Consider the following 22,223-nt stretch of genomic DNA (forward strand, 5'->3'; position numbering starts at 1 on the left):
GAATATTTAGTGAGCACTAACGTCTCTGTCATTATGGGACTTGTTAACTGCAGGTCTGTTGCTTTGCTGAATAGTATTTGCAAGTTTGGGACAAGAACTGAATTATTTTAAATGGTAGAGGAGAGGGGAAGAGGTATTCATAATTGTCCTCCTTCACATTCTCCCATGCAAAGCACAACATCACCATTAAACATATTGAAACACATAGAGTGTTATTTTGAAAAGCTGATATTAATCTGGGTCAGTTACCTACATGTTTTCATACAGACTTGGTCCATCTCTGGCAGTAAGAAAGCATGCAAAGTAAAGTGAGACAGTAAGAAAAGAAGCCAAGGGGGATAATTCAGAACTCTGGCCATGGACACTGAGCATTTACCAATTATTTCTTTTGGATAGGTCCTGTTGAGTATTACTAAGCTAACAAGCAGGGTTTTAAAGGGAATATACAGTGAAGGACATTAATTCCCTCCTGCCAGAGGGAAAAGAAACATGCACTAAACTACTTTGTGTTAAGGCTAAGGGGAAAAAAAAAAACCCAGAACTAACCTTCAAGGTTGTTTGCATTTAAGAGGATGTCAAAGAGGGGCTAATGCTTAACACACATTTATAACTGACTAATGATAACATTTCAGGCAACAGTAAGACAAAGGAGATTGTTACTTGTGAACAGTGGAGGAAACATGGCACTCTTATAATTTCAAGAGTATGCAAGCTCCTTGTGTATGCACGATGCCCTTGTTTAGTGTCACTCAAATCCATTATGTTAAAGGCAACCTATGCTGTCCATGTTCAGTGCCTGCCCTTCCCATGCACAGCTTCCTTTCAGAATACTTGAACTTTGGTTCTCATTAAGGAAGAGACAAAACAACTTTTATAACAAAGAATAGAATATTCTTACAAACTGAGGTAATATCCAAAGTTAGGAAACTGAAAGAGTTAAGGGGTACCTTAATACTTGACTTAGGGATAATAATTTGAGTCTCCAAATTCTGCAACTCAGCATTTTGTATTCCTCTCGTTGACCTAGGCTTGTCCTCTTCTTTGGTTAGGTAAATGTAGTAACAGATCATGTAGCAATATTATTTGTTATTTATTAATAAGTCATTTAGTTGTCAAAGACACTAAAGCAGCTTAAAATAAAATGGACACCATAAAACAAGACACTACAAAATCACTAGTCAAAAGACAATAGGTTAGTGTGTGGGTATGGCAGGAATGTGTGAATGGCTTGCTCGGGAAGGTAAAAGGGAAGAAGAACTGCCAGAAAATCTAGGCTAAGTTTTGAGTTATAGCACAGAACCTGTCCTCAACTTTCTTCCAATCAAGGCAAAAGGTGAAATATGATGGGTTCTATAGCTCCTTTGTAAAAACAGTAACCAAACCAAATGTTGGTGGGCATTTTTAAAACCCTAGCACCATTGCTCTTTTTAATGTAAGAATACTCTGATTGTTATTTTGGAAAACACCCTTCCATTCTTATTCTGTGTTTTGAGTGTGGCTGCCAGCCTCTCACTATTTTCAGGAGAGAGCACGAATCCAATTTTGGTCAATCAGTTTATTCTATCCCCGGGCTGCGGCGTTTAATTCAGAGTAGTTACGTTAACAAGCCATACAAATGAGATACAATACTGACGTTGTTGAAACTTTCCTCTACACCTGAAGCTGGACAAATATGAGCTTGGAGCTTGTTGGAACACAATGGCAACTTATAATTGTGTAATGGATAAATTATGAGAATAGGGCATAGAAATTCATATCAGATGTGCAACTTTCAAATATCTTATTTTATGTAGAGGTAAAGTTTAAGGTATCTAGAAGGATGGATTCTGAGCATGTCCTTTAAATCACAGATCTTCAAAGTGGGGGATATACACCCAGGGGGAATACATATGACGGTCTTTTGGGAATGGGAAGAAAATATTAGAATTTCTATATGTATTTATTTTTATTTAAAAATAATAAAGAAAATAAACTTTAATTATATTTAATATAGGAATTAGCAATATTATATGTATTATAAATAAATATAATCCTATAAGGGTAAATGTTCCAATGTTTTTTAAATTGAAGTATAGTTCATGTACAATATTATATGTTACAGGTATACAATATAGTGATTCACAATTTTTAAAGGTTATATTCTATTTATAGGTATTATAAAATATTGGCTATAGTCCCTGTATTGTACAATATATACTTGTAGCTTATTTTACACATAATAGTTTGTACCTCCAAGTCCCTTACCCCCATATTTCCCCTCCCCTCTCCCCACTGGTAACCACTAGTTTGTTCTCTATATCTGTGAGTCTGTTTCTTTTTTGTTATATTCACTAGTTTGTTGTATTTTTTAGATTCCACATAAAAGTGATATACCGTATTTATCTTCCTCTGACTTATTTCCCTTAGCATAATACCCTCAAAGTCCATCCATGTTGTTGCAAATGGCAAAATTTTGTTCCTTTTTTATGGCTGAGTAGTATTTCATTGTTCCATTTTGTGTGTGTGTGTGTGTGTGTATGTATATATATATATATATATATATATATATATATATATATATATCTCACATCTCCTTTATCCCTTTGTCTTTTGATGGACACTTAGGTTGCTTCCATATCTTGACAACTGTAAATAATTCTGCTATGAGCATTGGGGTGTATGTATCTTTTTGAATTAGTGTTTTGTGTTTTTTTTTTGCGGTACGCAGGCCTCTCACTGTTGTGGCCTCACCCGTTGCAGAGCACAGGCTCTGCACACGCAGGTTCAGTGGCCACAGCTCACGGAACTAGCTGCTCCATGTCATGTGGGATTTTCCTGGACTGGGGCATGAACCCATGTCCCCTGCATCGGCAGGTGGACTCTCAACCACTGCTCCACCAGGGAAGCCCAGTGTTTTTGTTTTTATTGTGGGGGGATATATACCCAGGAGTGGAATTGCTGGGTTATATGATAGTTCCGTTTTTAGTGTTTTTGAAAAATCTTCATACTGTTTTCCACAGTGACTGCACCAATTTACACTCTCATCAACAGTGTACAAGGGTTCCCTTTTCTCCACATCCTTACCAACACTTGTTATTTGTGGCTTTTTGCTGGTAGCCATTCTGACAGGTGTGAGTTAATATCCCATTATGGTTTTGATATACATTTACCTGATGATTACAGATGTTGAGCATCTTTTCATGTACCTAATGGGCATCTGCATTTCCTCTTGCTCATTTTTTTTTAACTGATAGAGATATATGATCAAAATATGTTGTAAACTCCTAATTTGGACTATACTCCTTGAAAAACACTTCCTAATGTGTGTCCCCCACTACACTACTGCTCCTCTCCCCTTTATTAAAATGTTTTTAAGATCCAAAGTGGATCCTATAGTGCAAAATTGATCAATGCATTACAAGCAGGAGGTGTTACTCTCAGGTGTCAGTCTAGGACATTGATGTTCACATTAGGATATTTTGACTTGGAAAATAGTTTTCCTACCAATTTTGACCCCACTTTCTTTTCTAAACACACTAGGGGAATGCTGATAGCTGAATTAGAAGTACTCCTAGGACTCATCCCTCAACCTTCACCACATTTCACAGAGAATGACCCCTGCTTTATACTCTACTGTCTCTGGTCTGAAAGTGTTACAGACACAGAAAGCCACAGAATGTCAGAGTTGTAGAGATCAACTAGTTCTACCCAACATGCCTTAAATGGGGAACCTGAGACCCAGGAGAGGAAAATAATATTTGTAACTAAATTATTTATGCTATAATTGATCATATTCTTATTTAAAATTTTCCCAAAAGCCTAAAGTGACCACCTCTTCAATATTCAGTCAATAAATATTTATTGAGTGCATGCTTATTCTCAGCTTAGCACTACTGTAGATAGTGAGGTTTCAGGAGTAAACAGGAAACCCCAAAACTTCATTTCTGCGGATTTTACATTATGACGTTTCTAATAGGCAAGATAGCAAAAAGGTAGATTTTTGTTTTTGATATTTTTATAACAAAACACCAACCGTCATTACCTAAGCCATTACCTAAGCCTAACTCTATAATTTTATTTACATTGGAAAGCATAAGTTCACTTTACTGTCTTTCCAGTGTGTAAAACTTCCAATATTTTCAAGATGGAAAATAAAATCAAGAGGAACTACAAACACTTCAATTATACCATTTCATGGAGCAGAAAGGTTGCAGCTTATAGGACTATCACAAAAATACTAGGCCATTAGAGCAGAGTAGAAGAAACAAATATTTAAGCAGAAATGTACCTCCACTGACCACCTCCATAGGTTTTAAATTGAACAGTTAATTTTAGTAGCTGAGCATTTTAATGGCAGGTAGATGCTAGAAGGAAGAATGATTCTATCACAATACAAATATATCCCTGTGCCCCTTTAAGTAGCACCTTCTCAAATTCTTTTTTATAGATTATCAAATACTTGACAATAGGAAAAACTAAATCTTAATTTTTTTATGCCATTTAAGAAAATATGAAATTACAATAATTAAAATAACACTTAAGGATGTTTTGTTTTACTCTACAGAAAACCGAAAGAAAAGACTGGTTCAGCACAAAGTACTTGGCAATCCTACTACGGTGTCCTAGTATTTACAGCAAACATTTTCATCAGCCTACACTGTGATTGCATTCCTATAACCACCAGGCAAGAGAACTTCTTCCTCTCATATTCCCTCAGCATTTGGGGCAGAGGTGTCAGGAGACAAAGTAGGAAGTGCAATGGTAATAGAAAAAAATGGCATAAGGTTGGGAACATGACACTATCTCCCCTCCCTGGAACATACTGACTCTGAAGGTTATACCAAACATAACTGGTTTTGCATCTTGTCAAAATCAATTTAAGATTCAAAGAAAAGATCTCCCTGCCTCCAAACACCTCACTCCCTAGTACCTAAAATGCACTTTAGAGAGCCATTTCATTGAGTTACCTCTTGCCTTTACCCAGATGCCTCTTTGCAAGTTTAGTCACCTGGAGGAAAAATGCATTTTCCCCCAACCCATCAGAGTAACTGAGTTTATCAGACCACTCTTTCTTATCATGAGAGGGGTATAAAGGGAATATTGGAGGTAAGCCCTGACCTCAAGCCTGAATTCTTTTAGAATTTTTTCATGAGTTGGGGAACCCTGAGAGTGCCAGGGCTATACAGTCATCCCCCCAATCCAGCGTCCATTTGCCTCTCTCACCCAGCAGTATCTATAGTCATCCATATTCTTGGTAAACTACATAATCCCAAATATGGATATTCAGCTCTGTTTTCCATGCTTTCATAATCAATTCCTTCACAAGCACTTGAACCAGAGAAACATGCAAACCCTGTGTATGTCCACCTGGGGCTTGAGGTCACATGCCAGAGCACAGAGATGTTTCGAGAGCTGTGTTATGCTGCCATCCTGAAATGGAAGCAAAAAAGTACTAGGGCTGGAATTATGGCAGAGTCTCAGAAAACGTGGGTAGTTACAAGTTTCATTTTAAATACCACACACATACCATACCTGTGATGCCTAGTTTTCAATGCAGCAGAACATAAGCCAAAGTGGATTTTGAGTCTGAAAATTAAATAATGGGAACAGCAATATTTTTCTGCCTTAGAGACTTCAAAGTCATCAAGGTTTGTTTTGTTGTTGTTGTTGTTTTGGGTTTTTTTGTATTTTTTTGTCATTGTCTCACTAAGTGGTCTTATGAAAGCTGTTTCCCCTCTCTGGACCTCAGTGTTACCATTCATAAGATGAGGGGTAAGGACTAAATAAGCTTGGGGACCCTACAATTCTGACGGTTGCTGGTCTTATGTAGGTTCACCAAATCAAAATTGTGACTCTGTCATTTTATTGATCTTAGCAAATAATTCTGAAATAGTTAATTTAAATATATAATCTACTCTCCCCCTGCAGATCTTCAAAATGTGACTTAAAGCCAAATCAACTCATTCAGGGCTTTGTAGAGCCTGTTTATGAAGTAAAATCTGCAGTGTTCTTATTATCCCCTCCTCAAAATTTTGCCACAACTTCCTACATCTGATAGAATATAGTTCTAACTTCTTAACCCCCCCTGTAAGTTTATTTCCAATCTTTTAGTGTAATTTTGCTAAACTAGTCTACTCACCCTTCATTATCACTAAAATATCTCTGACTTTTTCTACCTCTGCTCCCATCATCTCCACTATCATGGATTAGTATCTTCATCCTCTTTATCTTATCAAATGTATCATAATAGGTGTAATGTCAGAGGGAAAAGCAGAGTAAGTACCTCTGAAAATCCTCTCCATAAAAACAATGGTAACACTGGCAAATATTGTCACAATTAATTTTCCAGAACTCTGAAAGTTAACAAAAGACTTGCAATAATTTCAGTTACATTTATTTATGAAAAATAGCTGAATCAGAACAGTGAGCTTTGTGGCCCTATGTCTATCCCCATCTACTCAAGTTCATGGTAGCCATGAAAACCAACTGCCCGAAATTATGGTGAAAACCAGTAACCTGGCTGCCACAAGAGGGGTCAGAAAGGAGTTGGAGCTCTCTCAAAGCCCTATTTTCAGAAAATTGTCATTATTTGACCTGTCTTGCAGTTCCCTGGAAAGCCCACTTGCAAGGCTTGTCTTTTTTGACCTCGCTCAGAGCTCTCCTGGTGCATACAAACTTATTTCCAGTGGCATCTGTTGAAAGTAATCACTGGAAACTGTGTAACAATGCAGCTACCTGGGGCAGAGATAACAGTTGAGTGAAACAGCAAGCTTATCAAAAGTGTAAAAGAAAAATCTGGGAAATAAGATGAACAAAAGAGCCTTTTCAACACTTGGACATATTCTTGGGAATCTAAAATTCCATGTACTAGTGTTATTTCAGTAAATGGAAGTGATACCCATTCTGTAATACACACAATAAAATGTTTAAGAGCACTAGCGATGATACATTTCTAACAAGCTAATTTCAAGCTACTTTCAGTACAGTGTCTTTCAGTGAGTGTAAGTGACCTGCATTCTGTAATGCATGTGGTGGAGCATTTAACAAGCCTAGTAATAAAGATGTTTCTAACAAGCTCAAACAAAGTCCATGTGCATGTGTAGGAGTGTACACATGTCCAGTGATGTGTGTATACCCAAGAAAGACTGGAGAAGGCCCTAAACTCTCACCTTTGACACACTTTCAGGCTATTCAGAAGCAGAAAGTAAAGGCTAAGACAGAGGTATAAACTGCCTGTTTGAGTGTTGAAGGCATGACCCAACTGAACCAAGAAATTCAATGAACTCCAAGTAGGATGAAAATCAAAGAGATTCACACTGGGACATATCATAATCAAACCTACAAAAGACAAAGTCAAGGACAGAAACTTGAAAGCAGCAAGAGAGAAATAACTCATCATATACAAATCTCTTGAATAAAATTACTAGCTGGTTTCTCACCAGAAACCAAGAAAGCCAAAAGGCACTCAGATTACATATTCAAAGTGCTGAAAGAGGAAAAAAAGCCTGTTAAGCAAGAATTCTATAACTAGAAAAGCAAAACTACCCTTCAAAAAAAGAATTCATGACATTCTCCAATAAATAAAAGCTATAAGAGTGTGTTGCTAGTGGACTTTCCTTACAAGAAAGTCTAAAAGGGCTGTCATGAGATTAAATGAGATGATGCAGATGTGACATCAGCAAGATGGTGGAATAGAAGGTTCCCAGCTTACTACCCCCACACAAACAACAATCTGGTAGCCATCCATAGACAAAAGTGTCTTTGTGGGAGCTTTGAGATCCAGATAGAAGATTTCAAAACCACAGTAAAGCCCAAGACCAAGGATAGCTGCTAAGGCAAGCCCACACACTGGTGGCAGTCTTGCCAAGCATAGTCCCACATGCAGACAGAAAGCAGCCTCGTTCCCCTATGGACTTGGCTCTAGTAGCACTTGGCCATCATCCTACAAGCAGCCCTACTTGCCAAGGGAATCATGAGGAGCCACACACGTCTATATCCTTGGTAATAGGCCCATCAGACACATACTCAATTATAGATCAGGAAGCAACCTGTGACTTAGCTCCAGGCAAATCTATTACCAGTACAGAGTCAGTGTGCCTGCATAGGGACCCGGTAAGATAAATGCTCATACATGCCCTCAGTGTCAAGCCCACCAAACTTGTTTCTGACTGTGAATCCTAAAGTAGTCCTATGACCCAGCTGCAGTCCTGCTGTCAGTCTCCCTTCCCGGGGACTCATTGATGCCCATGCACCTGGTAGGAGGCCTGCCAAACCCAGTCTAAGCTGTGGACCCTGAAGTTAGTCCTGGCAATGGATGCTGAAGTGACCCTAAGACTTGGTTAGAGCCCTGCTTTTCTGCAGTCCAAGGGAAGTCCTGCCTACCCACGGAACTGGTGGGCAACACCACTGACCAAGCACTCAGTGGCAGGCCCACTGACCTTGGTTCTGGTTGCATACCATGAAGCAGCCCTATGATTCAGCTCCACCTCCATTCTGCTGTGATACTGGAGACAGTCTTGTCCACCAGGGACCCTGCACAGGGACCTGGTGTAAGCCATATCCATCTACAACAATAACAGGCCCACAGTGTGCAGACTCAACTGTGGTGCCTGAAAAGACCCCATGTCCTGGCCACAGCTCTATTCAACCATGGAGGCAGGAACCCATGATCTGGGGATCTGGCAGGAACCACATCCACTTTTGACCCTGGTAACAGGCCTACCAACAGTGGACTCAATTATAAAGCTAGTAAAAGAAATTAAAATCTACAAGTTGCCTGACCAAAAAAAAATAATAATATTTATCTTAAGGAAGCTCAACAAGCTATAGGAGAACACAGATGGACAACTCAACGAAATTAGAAAAACAACACATGAACAAAACAAGAAGTTCAATAAAGTGATAGAAATTATTTAAAAAATCAAACATCAATTCTGGAGCTGAAAAATACAATCAATGAAAATTTTTAAAAAATGCAATAGAGGGCATCAACACAGATTTGATCAAGCAGAAGAAAGAATCTGAAAACTCCAAGAAGTTCATTTGAAATTATCTAATCAGAGGAGAAAAAGAATGAAAAGGAATTAAGAAAACATATAGGACTTATGGGAGACTATCAAAGCAAATAGTATAAGCATTATGGGTGTCCCAGAAGGAAAAGAGAAAGAGAAAGGGGCAAAATGAAATAAGAATGTAATGTACAGCACAGGGAATATAGCCAATATTTTGTAATAATTTTATATGGAGTATAATCTATAAAAATATCAAATTACTATGTTATACACAGGAAACTAATATAATATTGTAAGTCAACTACACTGCAGTTAAATAAAAAAAAGAAATAATGGCTGAAAAATTCCCAAATCTGTGGAGAGATATGGACATCCAGGAACACAAAGCTCAAAATCTCCAAAAATATTGAACCCAAGAAAGACTTCATTGAGGCACATTATAATTAAACTGACAAAAATCAAATACAATGAGAGAATTTTGAAAGTAGTGAAAAAAATAAAATTGCCAAATACAAGGGAATGCCCCATAAAATTATCAGTAGGGATTATTTGTAATGTATAGAAATATAAAATCACTTTGTTGTGTACCTGGAACTAGCATAGTGTTGTAGGTCAATTATACTTCAAAAAACAAGCAAACTCATAGAAAAAGAGATCATATTTCTGGTTACCAGAGGCAGGGGTTGGGGGAAGGGGGAATTGGATGAAGGTGCTCAAAAGGTACAAACTTCCACTTATAAGATAAATAAGATATAATTATAATGTACAACATGATTAATATAATTAACACTGTTCTATGTTATATGTGATAGTTAAGAGAGTAAGTCCTGAGTTCTCATCATAAAGAATCTTTTTCTTTCATTTTGCATCTATATGAGATGATGGATGTTCACTAAACTTATTGTGGTAATCATTTCATGATATATGTAAGTAAAATCATTATGCTATACACCTTAAACTTATACAGCGCTGTATGTCAATTATATCTCAATAAGATTAGAAGACGAAAAAGAAGATTATCAATGGGCTTCCCAGCAGAAACCTCACAGCCAGGAGAGAGAAGAGAGAGTTCTTCAAGCTGATATAAAAGGGTGCTAAATAGTAACAAGAAAACATATGTAAGTATAAAACTCATTGGTAGGGCTTCCCTGGTGGCTCAGTGGTTGAGAGTCTGCCTGCCGATGCAGGGGACGCGGGTTCATGCCCCGGTCCAGGAGGATCCCACATGCCACGGAGTGGCAGAGCCTGCGTGTCCAGAGCCTGTGCTCGGCAACGGGAGAGGCCACAGCAGTGAGAGGCCCGCGTACTGCAAAAAAAAAAAAAAAACTCATTGGTAAAGGAAAGTATATTGTCAAATTCATAATATCCATACTGTAGTGATGATTTGTAGGTAGTTTCACCTCTAGTATAAAGGTTAAAGGACAAAAGTATTAAAAGGAAATATTGCTACAATAATTTGTGAATGTATACATTTGCATAAAAATAAATAAATTGTGACATCAGAACATAAAATATGGGGAGAGGAATAAACATGTACAGTTTTTGTATGTGATCAACGTTTAGTTGTTATCAGCTTAAAAAGATTGTTATAACTATAATATGTTTTATGTAAGCCTCATGGTAAATGCAAAGCAAAAGCCTATAGCATATACACAAAAGATAAAGAGAAAAGATAAAAATATAAAGATAAAGCAGAAGCCTATAGTAGATACACAAAATGTACCACTACAGAAAATCATCAAATCACAAAGGAAGACACCAAGAAAGGAACAAAGGAACTAAACACCAGCCAGAAAACAATTAACAAAATGGCAATAGTAAGTTCTTATCAATCAGTAATTACATTAAATATAATTGGATAAAATTATCCAATCAAAAGACATAGAGTTTGGGACAACATAGATGGGCCTTGAGGGCATTATGCTAAGTGAAATACATCAGGCAGAGAAAAACAAATACCATATGCTCACACACATAAGTGGAATTTAAAACAAAACCAAACAAAAAATAAGCTTATAGATACAAAGAAATGATTGGTGGTTGCCAGAGGCAGGGGTAGACAATGGGGAAAATGGGTAAACGGGGTCAAAAATTATAAACTTCCAATTATAAAATAAATTAGCTCTGGAGATCTAATGTACACCATGGTGACTATAGTTAATAATACTCTTGCATGTTTCAAAGTTGCTGAGAGAATAGATCTTAAAAGTTCTCATCACAAGAAAAAATGTTTTAACAATGTATGGTGATGTATGTTAACTAGACATATTTTGGTATCATTTTTCAATATCTACAAATATTGAATCTTTATATTGTACACATGAAACTAATATAATGTCACATGTCAATTATATGTCAATTGAAAAAAGAGTGGCTGAATAGAGAAAAAAACAAGAAATAACTATATACTATCTATAAGAGACTCACTTCAGGATTAGGAATACACATAGACTAAAAGTTAAGGGATAGAAAAAGGAATTTCATTAAAATGATAACCAAATGAGAGCAGTAGTTGCTATACTCATATCAAATAAAGTAGACTTCAAGTAAAAATGTCTCTAGAGACAAAGGTCACTATTTAATCATAAAAGGGTCATTTAAATAGGAAGAATTTAACAGATATGCTTTCAACATCAAAGCACCTAATATATATAAAACAAACATTGACATATCTGAAGGGAGAAATAGACATCAATACAATAAAATTTGGAGACTTCAATACCCCATTATCAGTAATGAATATATCATCCAGACAGAAAGTAAGAAAACAGCACAAGTCAACAACACTATAAACCAAATGAACCTAAAGAAATATACAGAACATTCCAACCAACAGCAGCAGAATATTCACTCTTCTATGGAACATTCTCCAGTATAGATCACATGCTAGGACACAAAACAAGTCATAACAAATCTTAAAAGGTTGAAATCATTTCAAATATGTTTTCCAACCATAGTGCAATGAAACTAGAAATCAATAATAGAAATGGGAAAATTCCCAAAGAATTGGAAATTAAACAACACACTCATAAAACCGTTTGATCAAAGAAATCAAAAGGGAAGTTAGGTAATATATCAAGAGAAATGAAAATGGTAACACAACATGGTAAAACTTATGAGATTCAGCAAAAGCAGTGTTAAAATGAAAGTTTATAATGTTGAATGCCTATGTTAAAAAAGAATAGAGGTTTCAAATAAACAACCTAAATTTATACCCCAAGAAACTAAGAAAAGGAACAAACTATGACCTAAATCAAAAGAAGGAAGGGAATGATAAGGATGAAAGTAGAAATAAATGAAATAGAAAATATTATAGAAAAATAGATAAATTGACAAAACCAAGAGTTTTTTGAAAAGACAAACACAACTTCAAAATTCCACAGCTAGAATAAGAAAAAAGGACTCAAATAAATGAATTCAGAAATGAAATAAGAGACATAACTGATATCACAAAAATAAAAAGGAACATTAGGGACTATTATAAATAATTATACACCAAGAAATCAAACAATTTATAAGAAATTGATAAATTCCTAGAAACATACAACCTATCAAGACTGAATCAATAAGAAATAGAAAACCTGAACAGACAAATAATGAATAAGGATATTGAAGCATTACTAAAAAACCTCCCAACAAAAAAAGCACAGGGTCAGATGGCTTTGTTGGTGAATTTTACCAAACATTTAAAGAAGCATCAATTCCAAGCTTTCTCAAACTCTTTGAAAAACTGAAGAAGAGAGAAGCCTTGCAAACATTCTAAGAGGCCAGTATCACCTTGATACCAAAGCCAGACAAAAGCAACAAAGGACAAATAACCTACAGGCCAATATTCCTGATGAACATAGATGCAATCACTAATGAAACACTAGCAAACCACATTCAACAGCACATTTAAAAGTTCATACACCATGATCAAGTAGGATTATCCCTGAGATGCAAGGTATTTTCAATATAAAGGAATCAATCAGTAGTATACACCACATTAACATAATGAAATATAAAAATTACATACTCATCTCAATAGATGTATAAAGAGCATTTGACCAAATCCAACAAAATTTAATAAAAAAAAAAAGGCTCAACAAATTAGATATAGAAGGAACCTACTTCAGTACAATAAAGACTATTTCTCAAAGCCCACATCTAACATCATACTCAATGATGAAAAGCTGGAAGCTTTTCCTCTAAGATCCATTAAAAGTCAAGGATGCCCACTCTTGTCACTTTTAGTCAACATAGTTCTGGAAGTTCTATTAGAGAAATTAAGTAAGAAAAATAAAGACATCCAAATTGAAAAGGAAGACACAAAATTATCTCTGCTTACCCACTACATGATCATAGAGGGGAAAATCCTAAAACCTCCACCAAAAAAAAACCTTTATGGGGCTTTCCTGGCAGGGCAGTGGTTGAGAGTCCGCCTGCTGATGCAGGGGACACGGGTTCATGCCCAGGTCCAGTAAGATCCTGCATGCCATGGAGCAGCTGGGCCCATGTGCCATGGCCACTGAGCCTGTACGTCTGGATCCTGTGCTCTGCAATGGGAGAGGCCACAACAGTGAGAGGCCTGCATACCACAAAAAAACAGAAGCAAAATCAAAAAAAACCCAAAAAACCTTTGTGTACTAAGCCACAAATTCAGTAATGTTGCAGGATACCAAACCAATATAAAACACTCAGTTGCATTTCAATAAAATAACAATGACCTATCTGGAAAAAAATTAAGAAAACAATCCCACTAACAATAGCATCAAAAAGAATAAAGTATAAGGGATAAATTTAACCCAGGAGGTAAACTTCTTATACACTGAAAACTGTAAAATGGTGATAAAATAAATTAAAGAAGACACAAATAGGGCTTCCCTGGTGGCGCAGTGGTTGAGAGTCCTCCTGCCAATGCAGGGGACACGGGTTCGTGCCCTGGTCGGGGAGGATCCCACATGCCGCGGAGCGGCTGGGCCCATGAGCCATGGCTGCTGAGCCTGCGTGTCCGGAGCCTGTGCTCCACAACGGGAGAGGCCACAGCAGTGAGAGGCCCACGTACTGCAAACAAAAAAAAAAAAAAAAGAAGAAGACACAAATAAATTGAAGTGCATCCTTTATTTGTGGTCTGGAAAAAATAATATTGTTAAATTGCATGTAATATTCAAAACAAATCTCCAGATTTAATCCAATCCCTTTTAAAATTTCAATTACATTTAAGAAAAATAATTCTAAAATTCATTTGGAGCCACAAAAGACCACGGATAACCAACACAATCTTGTGCAAGAAAAGCAAAGCAAAAGGTATCAGTCTGCTGATATCAAAATATAATAAAAAGACACAATAATCAAAAGAGTATGATGTTGGCCTAAAAACAGACACATATGCAAAAGGAACAGCATAGACAGACCAGAAATAAAGCCATGCATACATAGTTAACTGATTTTTGGCATGGGTGCCGAGAATAACAATGGGGAAAAATAGTCTCTTCTTTAACCAGTGTTGGGGAAAACTGGATATCCACATGCAAACTAATGAAATTGGACCCTTATACCATACAGAAAAAAATCAACTCAAAATGGCAAAAAGACTTGATTGTAAGGACTGAGACACTAAAACTCTTAGGAGAAAACATAGAGAAGATTTTAGACACTGAACTTGGCAAAGATTTTTTAGATATGGCACCAAAAGCACAGGCAATGAAAGCAAAAATTAACAAGTGGGACTGTATAAAACAAAGGGCTTCTACATGTGAAAGGAAACAATTAAAAATATAATGGCAATCTGTGGAATGGGAGAAAATATTGAGAAATCATATATCTGGTAAGGGGTTAATATCCAAAATATATAGCAACTCCTATACACAGCAGTGGGAAAGAAAATAACCCAATTTAAAAATGGACATAATACCTGAATTGTCATTTCTCCAAAGAAGGTATACAGATGGTCAGCAGATATATGAAAAGGTGCTCAGCTTCACTAGTGATCAGGAACATGCAAATCAAAACCACAATGAAATATTACTTTACACCTCTTAAAATGGTTACTATCAAAAAAGACCCACAAAAGGAATGTAAATTGGTGCAACCATTATGGAAAACAGTATGGAGTTTCCTCAGAAACTTAAAAATAGAAGCATATGATCTAGCAGTCACACTTCTGGGTATATACAAAGGAATCAAAATCATTATTTTGAAGTGTACTCTCATGTTCATTGCAGCATTATTCACCCTATCCAAAGTAGGGAAGCAACCTGTCTGTCAATGAATGAATAGATAAAGAAAATGTGGTATATATACAGAGTAGAATATTACTCATTCTTTAAAAAACAGGGACGTCTTATTAACACAACATTGTAAATCAACTATTCTTCAATAAAATATAAAAAAGAGGGAAATCTTGCCATTTGAGACAACATGGATGAAAATGGGAGGCATTACACTGAGTCAAATAATGCATGGTATTATTTTATGTGAAATCTATAAAAAAGTCAAACTCATAGAAAAAGACAGTAGAAAGGTAGTTGCTGGGGCTGGGGAGTGGGGGAAATTAGAAGAGTTTAGTAAAAATTTCCAAACTTTCAGTTATAAGATTAATGAAATCTGAGGAGCTAATATATAACATGACAGTTATACTTGATAAAACTGTCTAAGTTTAAATTTGATAAAAATGTACAACTTAAATGTTGTCACTAAAATAATATGTGAGGTGAATATCTTGATCTCAATGTGGGTAATCCTTTCACAATGTATACATATATTGAATCGTCACATTGTACATTTAAATATCTTACAATTTCATTTATCAATTATACCTCAGTAAAACTGAAAAACCCATCAACAACAAAACATTGTACTAGAGGTTCTAAGCAGGGTAATTAAGCAAGCAAAAAAAGAAAAGAAAAGAAAAGAAAGTCATCCATATAGGACAAGAATAAGTAAAAATCTCTCTCCTTGTGGATAACATTATCTTGTATGTAGAAAATCCCAAAGAATAAAAAAGAATTTATTAGAGTAAATAAGATATTCAGCCCAGTTGTGGAATACAATACATATGTGTAAATTTTAATTTTCTTTCTATACACTAGCAATGAAAAACCTGAAAACAATTAGAAAACAATTCATAGATCATCAAGAAGAAATATTTAGATATATATTTAGCAAAAGAATTGTGAGATTTGTACCCCCAAAACTAAAAAAAAGTCATTGAAAGAAATTAATACCTACATAAGTGGAAAAATATTCCATGATATTAAATTGCAAAATGTAATACTGTCAGGATGGCAATACTCCCAAAATTTATCTACAAATTCAACACAATACTTATCAAAATTCCCTTTTTTTTAATAAAATGTTAAGCTTATCCTAAAATGAATCTAAAACAATCTTGAGAAAGAATAACAAGGTGAAAGTCTCATACTTTATGATTTCAAAACTTAATGCATGCCTATAGTAATAAAGAATGTGTGATGCAGGCATGAAGATACATATATAGATCGACAGATTAGTATTGAGAATAGAAATAATCCTACAACTTTGTGGTAAATTTATTTTCAAAAAGCGTGACAAGACAATTCAATAGAGGAAAAACAGTATTTTCAAAATAATGATGCTAGGACAATTGAATATCCACATTCAAAAGAACACAGTTGAACCTATTCCTTATAACAAATACACAAATTATTTTAAAATGGATTAAATACTTACATGTAAGAGCTAAAATTATAAAACTCTTATAACAAAAGATAGAAGTAATTTTTTTTCTTTCTTTTTGTGGTACGCGGGCTTCTCACTGTTGTGGCCTCCCCCGTTGCGGAGCACAGGCTCCGTACACGCAGGCTCAGCGGCCATGGCTCACGGGCCTAGCCGCTCTGCAGCATGTGGGATCCTCCCGCATTGGGGCACGAACCCATGTCCCCTGCATCGGCAGGTGGATTCTTAACCACTGCACCACCAGGGAAGCCCAGAAGTAAATCTTTTTCACTTTGTATTAGGAAACAGTTTCTTTCTGTGTGTGTGTGTGTGTTGTTTTCTGTTTGTTTTATTGAGGTATAGTAGAAGTAAAATATTATTTAAATTTCAGGTATACAACATAGTGATTCACAGCTTCCAACAGTTACATTCCCTTTATAATTATTATGAAATGTTGGCTTTATTCCCTGTGTTATACAACACATCCTTGTAGCTTATGTTATACATAGTAGTTTGTAACTATTAATCCCCTATCCTTATCTTGCCCCTTGCCCCTTCCCTCTCCCCACTAGTAACCACTAGTTTGTTCTCTATATCTGTGTGTCTGTTCCGTTTTTATAGATCCACTAGTTTGTTTTGTTTATTAGATTCTACATATAAGTGATGTCGTATAGTAATCACCTTCCTCTGATTTATTTCACTAAGCATAACACGCTCCAAGTCCAGTCATATTGTTGCATAAGTAACAGTTAGGTTACTTACATATCTTTACGATTGAAAATAATGCTGCTATGAATAGTGAGGTGCATGTATCTTTTCCAATCAGTGTTTTTGGTTTTTCTCATGCATACCCAGGACTGGAATGAATTGCTGGGTCATATGGTAGTTCTATTTTTAGTTTCTTGAGAAACCTCCATAATGTTTTCCACAGTGGTTGCACCAATTTACATTCTTACCAACAGTGTATGAAGATTCCCTTTTCTCCACATTCTCACCAACATTTGTTATTTGTGTTCTTTTTGATGATAGCCATTCTGACAGGTGTAAGGTAATATCTCATTGGGATTTTAACTTACACTTCTCCACTGATTAACAAAGTATAGCATCTTTCCATGTGCCTGTTGGCCATCTGTATGTCTTCTTTTGAAAAATGTCTATTCAGAACTTCTGTCAATTTTTTAATTGTTTTATCTTTTTTATGTTGAGTTGATTAGCTGTATATATATCCGGATATTAATTCCTTCTTGGTCACATATAGAAATATCTTCTCCCATTCAGTAGGTTGTCTTTTCATTTAGTCTATGGTTTCCTTTGCTTTTCAAAAGCTTTTAAGTTTAATTATGTCCCATTTTTTTATTTTTGCAGTTATTTCCTTTGCTTTAGGAAAACAATTGGAAAATATATTGGTACAATTTAGGTCAAAGGGTGTTCTGCCTATAATTTCTTCTAGGAGATCTACAGTTTCCAGTATTACATTTCGGTCTTTAATCCATTTTGAGTTAACTTTTGTATATGGTGGTAGGGAATGTTCTAATTTCATTCTTTAACATGTGGCTGTTCAATTTACCAAGCAACACATACTGAAGAGACGGTCTTTTCTCCATTTTATATTCTTCAATCCTTTGTCATAGATGAATTAATTTTAAGTGGATGGGTTTATACCTGGGCTTTCTATTATATTCCATTTTATTTATTTATTTATTTAGTCTTTTATTATATATATTTTAACATTTTTATTGGAGTAAAATTGCTTTACAATGGTGTGTTAGTTTCTGTTTTATAACAAAGTGAATCAGTTATACATATATATATATGTTCCCATATCTCTTCCCTCTTGCGTCTCCCTCCCTCCCACTCTCCTTATCCCAGCCCTCTAGGTGATCACGAAGCACGGAGCTGATCTCCCTGTGCTATGTGGCTGCTTCCCACTAGCTATCTGTTTTACGTTTGGTAGTGTATATATGTCCATGCCACTCTCTCACTTTGTCACAGCTTACCCTTCCCCCTCCCCATATCCTCAAGTACATTCTCTAGTAGGTCTGTGACGTTATTCCCGTCTTACCCCTAGGTTTTTCATGACATTTTTTTTCCCTTACATTTCATATGTATGTGTTAGCATACGGTATTTGTTTTTCTCTTTCTGACTTACTTCACTCTGTATGACAGACTCTAGGTCCATCCAACTCACTACAAATAACTCAATTTCGTTTCTCCCTCTGACTGAGTAATAGTCCATTGTATATATGTACCACATCTTCTTTATACATTCATCCAATGATGGACACTTAGGTTGCTTCCATCACTTGGCTATTGTAAATGGAGCTGCAATGAACATTTTGGTACATGACTTTTTCAATTATGGTTTTCTCAGGGTATATGCCCAGTAGTGGGATTGCTGGGTCATATGGTAGTTCTATTTGTAGTTTTTTAAGGAACCTCCATACTGTTCTCCATAGTGGCTGTACCAATTCACATTCCCACCAGCAGTGCAAGAGTGTTCCCTTTTCTCCACACCCTCTCCAGCATTTACTGTTTCTAGATTTTTTGATGATGGCCATTCTGACTAGTGTGAGATGATATCTCATTGTAGTTTTGATTTGCATTTCTCTAATGATTAATGAGGTTGAGCATTCTTTCATGTGTTTGTTGGCAATCTGTATATCTTCTTTGGAGAAATGTCTATTTAGGTCTTCTGCCCATTTTTGGATTGGGTTGTTTGTTTTTTTGTTATTGAGCTGCATGAGCTGCTTGTAAATTTTGGAAATTAATCCTATGTCAGTTGCTTCATTTGCTAATATGTTTTCCCATTCTGAGGGTTGTCTTTTGGTCTTGTTTATGGTTTCCTTTGCTGTGCAAAAGCTTTGAAGTTTCATTAGGTCCCATTTGTTTATTTTTGTTTTTATTTGATATGTTTCCTGTTTCTTAAGGTAGGATATTATTGCTATAAACTTCCCTCTTAGAAGTGCTTTTGCTGCATCCCATAGGTTTTGGGTCATCATGTCTCCATTTTCATTGGACACTACATAATGATCAAGGGATTGATCCAAGAAGAAGATATAACAATTGTAAATATTTATGCATCCTTCATAGGAGCACCTCAATGCATAAGGCAAATACTAACAGCCATAAAAGGGGAAATTGACAGTAACACATTCATAGTAGTGGACTTCAACACCCCACTTTCACCAATGGACAGATCATCCAAAATTAAAAGAAATAAGGAAACACAAGCTTTAAATGATACATTAAACAAGATGGATTTAATTGATTTTTATAGGACATTGCATCCAAACCAACAGAATACACATTTTTCTCAAGTGCTCATTTAACATTCTCCAAGATAGATCATATCTTGGGTCAAAAATCAAGTCTTGGTAAATTTCAGAAAATTGAAATTGCATCAAGTATCACTTCTGACCACAATGCTATTAGCCTAGATATCAATTACAGGAAAAGATCTGTAAAAAATACAAACACATGGAGGCTAAACAATACACTACTTAATAACGAAGTGATCACTGAAGAAATCAAAGAGGAAATAAAAAAATATCTATGTTCCATCTATTGATGTTTCTGTTTTTGTGCCAGTACCACAATCCTTTGTATACTGTAACTTTGTTGTATGGTCCGAAGTCAGGGAGTGTGATTCCTCCCTCTCTGTTCTTTCTGAAGATTGTTTTGGCTATTTGGGTTCTTTTGTGTTTACATACATATGTTAAAATTGTTGGTTTAAGTTCTGTGAAAAATACTCTTGATATTTTGGTAGAGATTGCATTGAATCTGTGGATTGTGTGGATGGTATCGTCATTTTAATAATATTAGCTCTTCCAATACATTTACATGGTGTATCTTTCCATCTGTTTGTGTAATCTTCAATTTCTTTCTTCAGTGTCTTACATTTTTCTGAGTACAGTTCTTTTACCTCCTTAGTTAGATTTATTCCTGGGTATTTTATTCTTTTTGATGAAAATGTAAATGGGATTGTTTCCTTAATTTTATTTCTGATAGTATGTTTTTAGTGTAAAGAAATGCAACAGATTTCTGTACATTAATTTTGTATCCTGAAACTTTGCTGTATTCACTGATGAGCTCTTATGGCATCCTGAGGATTTTCTATGTATACTATCATATTATCTGCAATCAGTGACAGTTGTACTTCTTTCCTTCCAAATTTGATTCATTTTATTTCTTTTTCTTCTCTGATTGCTGTGGCTAGGACTTCCAGTACTGTGTTGAATAAAAGTGGCAAGAGTGGATGAACTTTGCTTGTTCCTGACCTTAGAGGAAAAGCTTTTAGCTTTTCATCATTGAGTATGAAGTTAGCTGTGGGATTGTTGCCATTATGTTGAGATATGTTCCCTCTAAACCCACTTTCTGGACATCTTTTATCAAAAATGGAAGCTGAATTTTTTTCAAATTTTTTTATTAGAGTATAGTTGCTTTACACTGCTGTGTCAATTTTTGCTGTACAGCAAAATGAATCAGCCATACATATACATATATCTCCTCTTTTATGGATTTTCTTCACATTTAAGTCACCAGAGAGCACAGAATAGAGTTCTTTGTGCTATAAAGGTAGGTCCTCCTTAGTTATCTATTTTGTACATAGTAGTGTATATATGTCAATTACAATCTCCCAATTCACCTCACCCACCCCTTCCCCCTTGTTATCCATATGTTATCTCTACATCTGTGTCTCTATTTCTACTTTGCAAACAAGATCATATATAAAATGTTTCTAAAGTCCACATATATTTGTTAATATACGATATGTGCTTTTCTCTTCCTGACTTACTTCACTCTGTATGACAGTCTCTTGGTCTATCCATGTCTCTGCAAATGACAAAATTTCATTCCTTTTTATGGCTGAGTATTATTCCACTGTATATATGTTCCAGTCTTCTTTGCCCACTCCTCTGTTAATGGACATTTAGGTTGCTTTCATGTCCTGTCTATAGTAAATAGTGTTGCAATGAACATTGGGGTGCATGTATCTTTTTGAATTATGGTTTTTGTTGGGTATATGCCCAGGAGTGGTGTTGTTTTGTCATATGGTAGTTCTATTTTTAGTTTTCTAAGGAAACTCCATACTGTTTTCCATAGTGGCTCTATCAATTTACATTCCCAACAACAGCATAAGAGGGTTCCATTTTCTCCACACCCTCTCCAGTATTTATTGTTTGTAGATATTTTGATGATGGTCATTCTGACTAGTGTGAGGTGATACCTCATTTTAATTTTGATTTGCATTTCTCTAATAATCAGTGATGTTGAGCATCACTTCATGTGTTTGTTGGCCACCTGTATGTCTTCCTTAGAGAAATGCCTATTTATGTTTTTGCCCATTTTTTGATTCAGTTGTTTGATATTGAGCTTCATGAGCTGTTTGTATATTTTGGAGATTAATTTCTTGTCAGTCCCTTCATTTCCAAATAATTTCTCCCATTCTGAGGGGTTGTATTTTCGTCATATGGTTTCCTTTGCTGTGCCAAAGGTTTTAAGTTTAATTAGGTCCACTTTGTTTATTTTTGTTTTTATTTTCATTACTCTAGGAGGTGG

The sequence above is a fragment of the Orcinus orca genome, chromosome X (genome assembly GCF_937001465.1).
Source record: "Orcinus orca chromosome X, mOrcOrc1.1, whole genome shotgun sequence".
In the NCBI taxonomy this organism is placed as follows: Eukaryota; Metazoa; Chordata; class Mammalia; order Artiodactyla; family Delphinidae; genus Orcinus; species Orcinus orca.